Consider the following 6,408-nt stretch of genomic DNA (forward strand, 5'->3'; position numbering starts at 1 on the left):
CTTAGATAATTGGCTAATTTAGCAGCTTATACTTTTCACGCTTCTTGATAATATTTTAAAGCAAATATTTTTCCCAATTCATTTGCATATTGTTTTTCCTAAACATCTATTTTGGATTTATAAAAGAGTTTTAGAGTGATTGGTGATCCCTAAATTTTTATATATGAGCGGCTAAATTTTTTTCCAATTTCTCTATTTGTAGTGGCAATTAGTATTTCAAGTAATCAATTATAGGAGATTGACAAGAGGTATTGAATCTGTAGCTTCGATTAACAATGATACTCCATCGTTTGTTTGGGTGTTTCTCAATTAAATAATTACAAAGCAGGATTTATAACGGAGTTAGAAGAGGAAAAGTTGAGGTCAGAGTCATGTATAAAAAATTATCATGACCACGTTAATATGCATTGTAGCATGGTAGATTTACAATCAAAAAATAATTTAACTGACACTTTCAAACTATCAATGGCCGGTACATGTGTATTGAAAAAAAGGATATTGGGTATACTAGCAAGGATGAAAAGGCAAAAAATTTCAAATATTCTCAATCCGAAGGGGGGAGTAATGATGTTGTGATCATTCCAAGATATTTTTATATATTCACTAATCCATTCTCATACATGCTAATTATTTTGAAGTATATATGTATAGAAATACATTTTTAACATATTATACATTTTAAGGAGGATATAATGTATTTACATATATAAATTTTTAACATAATATACATTTAAAAAGTATTTATACTATATCTGAAGTTAGTATATAGATATATACATTTTTAACATAATATACATTTATGTGTGAAATTAGTATATACTTCTTTTCTGAAGCTAATATATGCATATATACATTTATAAATTGCATATAAGGAAAAAAATTATGTTTGTATATATATGTGTGTGTGTGCATGCTTGTGTGTGTGCGCGTATGTGTATGTTTTAAGATATAGAATTTATTTGTATAAATTAAGTTGGTTATTTTGTTTGTATAGATTGTAAAATCTGTTTTTGCTTTTTATACACTTCTACTAAAAAGATAGATTTCTATCATTGTCTAAATTTTTATTAGACATTTGTGATATTTTGATTTAATAGGATAGTAAGTTTGTCATCATTGATCTTTCTAAGAAGTCCCCACAAATGGAGTGTTACAAGGAGAGACAAATATTTGATACTTTAAAATAAAAGCTATTAAGTGAACAACTTAAAAGATTTGTGCATACATGCTTTGGTCAATACATCTCCATGTTAGATCTATAGGTTCAATCGTAAATATTTTGGTGTGCTATGTCCCTTTAGTTGAAAATCAATTTTAAGAATGTTCTCATGATGTGATTTAATGAGTACACATTAAGGTTTACATTAAGAAAATTTGCAATTGTATCTGATCTAAACTGTGTTGCTTCTAAATTCGATTTTGTATTCAACACAAGTATGCCAAATAGATTACTTCAGATATATTTTGATGGTAAAGAAGAACCTCATAAAGTAATATACTTCAGACTTTTGAGGACAAAGTATGAAATTAGAATGACGATGATGCTTTGAAAATTTTCATTCTCTATTTTATCCTTTATCTTATTATGTATGACAAAATGCATATCATTCGAGTAACAAGACTTTATTTTGATTTGGTCGAACAAAAATGGTACATGAATTATTGCTGAGGAAAGAAAGCTTTTGACAATTTGTCAAAATCATATCAAGAAAGCTGACCTCCGATGGATAGTACTGCATGCCATACACTGTGCAATTATGGATGTATGAATGTTGTTCAAATGTATATAGGAAACATGCTAAAAAAATTGGTGATCAAATTTTTAGGTTGCATGATTGACAAACCACAAAAGACCATCTACGATACAAACGACTTATGTGGAATATGTTTATGTGCCACAAGGTAAAAGTCACTGCCTAAGTAACTTTCAAATACAAAATTTATTTTCTAATATTTAAATTTTTGATATATACAATACAACCTATTTAGTTAATCATAATTGACTGACGGGTTGTTTTCCGCAATATTAAGGCTTTTGCAAGTGAAATTAAAACATTTCAACTTTTACCAAAAATTATTGATGATGATAATCTAGAACTCTTCCATCAATCATGTAGTTAATTTTGATGATGACTTTAAAGTATTGCCCCCAACCTCAATTATTGACGGATCGCCTTTGAAAAAAAAGGAACTCGCTAGGCCTTCAGAACAAAGGCGATTATGTTCATGCTTCAGATAATCTGGCTAATTCTATATACAACTATCTAATTTTCTTCTATTAGATAGAAAGGATTAAGGGCGAAGGCCTAAGAAAAGGTCAAAACAGCTATCTCAATATCACCCCTAAAAAAAAGCAAATATTATTGGGTGCGTCAATATCTATCAAGAGTCCGATAAAAATTATTTCAAATATGGAAATCGCTAGAATACCACTGCGATCTGTTATTAAAATAGTAAAAAATACAACCTTAAACAGGAAAAAAGTAGGAGAGTAAATCAAGTCAATGGGTATTACTTCACCCATGTCTGAGGCAACAATATAGAGAATCATGTCGCCTGATGATCAGACTATTCTCAATCAAAAATTCAATGCGCTTAAGAATTATATAAGTCCATTTTAATCATCTATAAAATACAATAATTATTATATAATTTTTTTCACCACTGCCACTTTTATATAATATGTAGGTGAAGGCTTAATTTTAATGTTTACGCATTTTAATAAATAAAAGCAAACAGATGGTCATGAATGCTATCAAAAGTAACAATGCTCATGAAAAAACATGAATTATACAAACATTACTTTCGAATAGATTATACGTTACAAAACATAAACAATGATATGTTAATACATATTATGATCCCATCAAAGAGTCATCTGTCGCTAGAAAATGATAATTTTCTATCATGCAAGTGCATTGTACTGTAGAAAGTAGCAACAATTCAGAGGTACCAATTATGTGTTGTTACCATATTCAGTTACACAATGTTAATTCAAGTTATTGAGATGTTTTCTTTGTATATATAGAATTTTGTATAATGTATATGATTTGCAAACTTACTTAATCAATATAGATAACACTCATTGTCTAAAATGATGACAATGTTGAAGTCCATGGTATTCCTAGCAGCAACAACACATATTTATTGACTTATGTATAAAAAAAATCTTTATATATGTATTTAATATACATTACTCACAATTTTACCATTTTTTAGGTTATGTATATGTTGACACCTAATTTTTAACTTCCACAAGTAAGTTTAATTCTAAGTGTCTTCGGTGTTAAATAAAATTACAACATTTATTTTATCTGAATAATAGCTTTTCAAAATATTTCTGTATGTAATTTTGACATCCTAAGTATCGATTATATATTTTCGTATTTACAAGATTATATAATTCTGTTACTTAAATAATTATTTTTATGAAAAATGAATTTTAATCAAGGGCTATTAGGAAAATGGTTTCAAATAGATAAAATCTTGATTTAAATCTAGTTTATTCTCAAAAATAATTTATTTGGAGAAATACTTGTTGGATTTTATTAAATCAAGAAGTCCAAGATTAAAAGAGATTAATTCATATCAAATTTCAATTCAATTAGTCAATCTATTAAATTTGGCCATAATTGAAATTAAATTGGCCACAATCGCAATGCAATTGGCCAATCAATTTTCAATTTGGCCAAAAGTTAAATAAAATTGGTTAAATCCTAAATCAATTGGGGTTATTTTTTTTTAAGTAACCCCATAACCCCCTTTTCAACCCAAAAAGCAACCCCTTTCTTATTTTTAAATTGGGCCAACCCAATACATTATAACTAACCCATTACTCTTTTCCCCTTAATTAATTTCATCCCACCAACACAGCAGCCCACTACCCTTTCCTTTTCCCCTTCAATATCAACATAACAGTAGCCTAATTTCCCTACACCTTCAAACACCCTTATACAGCCTACTCTAGTCAGAGGTGAATCCAGCCCTCTTTAGGGGGTTCGTCCGAACCTCCTTCGATGGAAAAATATACTATTTATACATAATTAAAATTATTTTTTATGTGGTTATAGTAGGTGTTGAACCCCCTTCGGCTTAGTTTTCTTAGAATATTGAAACCCCTTACTTGAAATCCTAGCTCCGCCTCTGACTCCATCCCACAACTTGACCAAGCCCAAACCTTATTACCTTTTCCCCATAATCAGCTTTAACAGAAACACACAATACCCAAAAACCGACAACAATAGCAGCAAAAACCTGATGCTCAACAGTACAACAATGGCAAAAATAGCTCAGCAATAATATTTCAATTCGTACAAATTCCACTCAAGCCTTATTTCAAAATTTGAAATTCAAATCTTAATTTATTTTCCCTTTTTACCCTCCCCCCCCATTCCCTCCTTCCCCCAAAAGCCAGTCCCAATTCTCCTATAAATACCTATGTATGTCGAGTGAAAGAAGAAAGAGGATTTTGGGAAAATTTTTGGGGGTTTTGGAGGCGCATACTTCTAACCTCACACAACTAAAATTCTCGAATAACATTATTCAAATAAATCTACATCTGAGAAAATTATTTTGAGTTCCTGTGAATTAAAATTGGATTGGGTGCTGAAAGTCGTCGTGGACTCGTTGTTCCAATTCGCTGCCCAAAGAAAGGTAAACACATATTTTCTATATTAGTTATTTCTTCTTCTTATTCTTATGAGTAGTGATTTCATTGTTATCGTAGTAATCATGGGATTGTTCACTGGTATTATTGATATTATTTATCATTGATGTGATTGTATTCACAAGTTGCCTATTGTATCACGTTTTATGCTTGTTTCATGATTAATTTTGGGTAATTTAGTTGGTTTGATTGTATGTAATTCTAGGATGCTGCTAAAATTGGTTCTTACGTATCTTGGTTTTACTAAAGCACCTCAGATTGTTCATTCTTTCTTGAGTGACAGTATGTTGCATGCGATTTTTTTTCTTGCTATGTTGTTGTCTATTATCCTCGTGTGTTACCTTACATTTAAGAAAGAGATTTATAATATCCATCAATGATTTATACCTCTGTTCATCCTCTCTATTTGACTTGTTCTTTTTAGGAAATAGATGATTAGGAGTTGTAGATTTATCTGTCTCTAATTGTATATACACTGCTATAGGTTACTTATATAATATCATGTTTTAATTCACTCATCTTGTTTGAAATACCAAATGTTGTTTTGTGTGTGTTATATTTTGGTATTGCCAAAGGTTCAAGACTGAATCGCTGGGACATTTTCTTTACCAAAGGATATGATAGCTACTCTAGAAAGTGTTTAAATTTTTCTATGACAAATAATAGTGGCTGAATTTTATTTCTATAGGGATTTACCTATAAGTTAAAATTGCCCAATCTTTGAGATTAAATGCTTTTTTTTCTACTGGAACTTTTTTATCTCTTTTGTATATTCTGGAAAATCTACTATTGATACTTTAGTACAAGAATACAAGCTTTCTTTCTTTTGATGGTGAAACACCCTAGTTTCTGGACCTTAGAAAATTTTCTGATATTCTGATCTCTGGACCCAATACGACTCATGGGTACGAACTGTATGTTGGGGTACGGGTGGTATGGTCTTGTTGTATACTAACCAGTGTTGGTTGGTGGGATGGATTCTAGTTACTGGAATAGGTACAACTTAGGGGTATGAGTCATATTGGTGATTACGGGTCGTGTGGTTCCTTAAATTAATCTTACACTTGGTTAGTTTGGTTGGATCTGAGTATGAATGGCTCACCATGAGCCATAATCTAGGGTACAAATCATACCATGTACTCGTATGGTAAATAGTGTTCAATTCCCAAGCTATTTTATTCTGTCAGGGATATGAATCATATGTTGTAGTTATGATTTGGTTGAATAAGTCGTATACTGGAAAATGTTTGATCCAAAGATTGAAGCTTGGATATAAGTGATGGATGTCAATCGTATTAGGAAGGTACGACTCATGAGGGCCAATCGTATTCCTGTGATGGGATTTTGTGCAACTTAATTAGGGGTATTCTGGATATTTCCCTACTTATCCTAATAAGGCCCCACGACTTCTAACCTACTTGGGAGGTTATTTACCCTAAGATTCTATTCGTTAACACTTAGAAACTCTTCCTAAACACTCCGTAATTCTCTTAAGAGCTATTAGGCAAAGGGAGCTAGTGTTTCATCTAAGGGGTCAATTTAGGGCTTATCTTGGTGATTTCTTTCCGTCATCGTCTTGGTTTAAGGAATGTTTCTCCTCCCTCATTATTAATTTAATTAAAGTCATGGTTTATATAAATGTTTTCATGGTTTTACTATTGCATGACTTTCGCTTTCAAATATGATTGGGGTTTTGATGTTAATTGCTTGGTTATGGTTTCCCATGGTTTTAATTATGATTT

The sequence above is a fragment of the Capsicum annuum genome, chromosome 7, assembly GCF_002878395.1.
Source record: "Capsicum annuum cultivar UCD-10X-F1 chromosome 7, UCD10Xv1.1, whole genome shotgun sequence".
NCBI classification, from domain to species: Eukaryota; Viridiplantae; Streptophyta; class Magnoliopsida; order Solanales; family Solanaceae; genus Capsicum; species Capsicum annuum.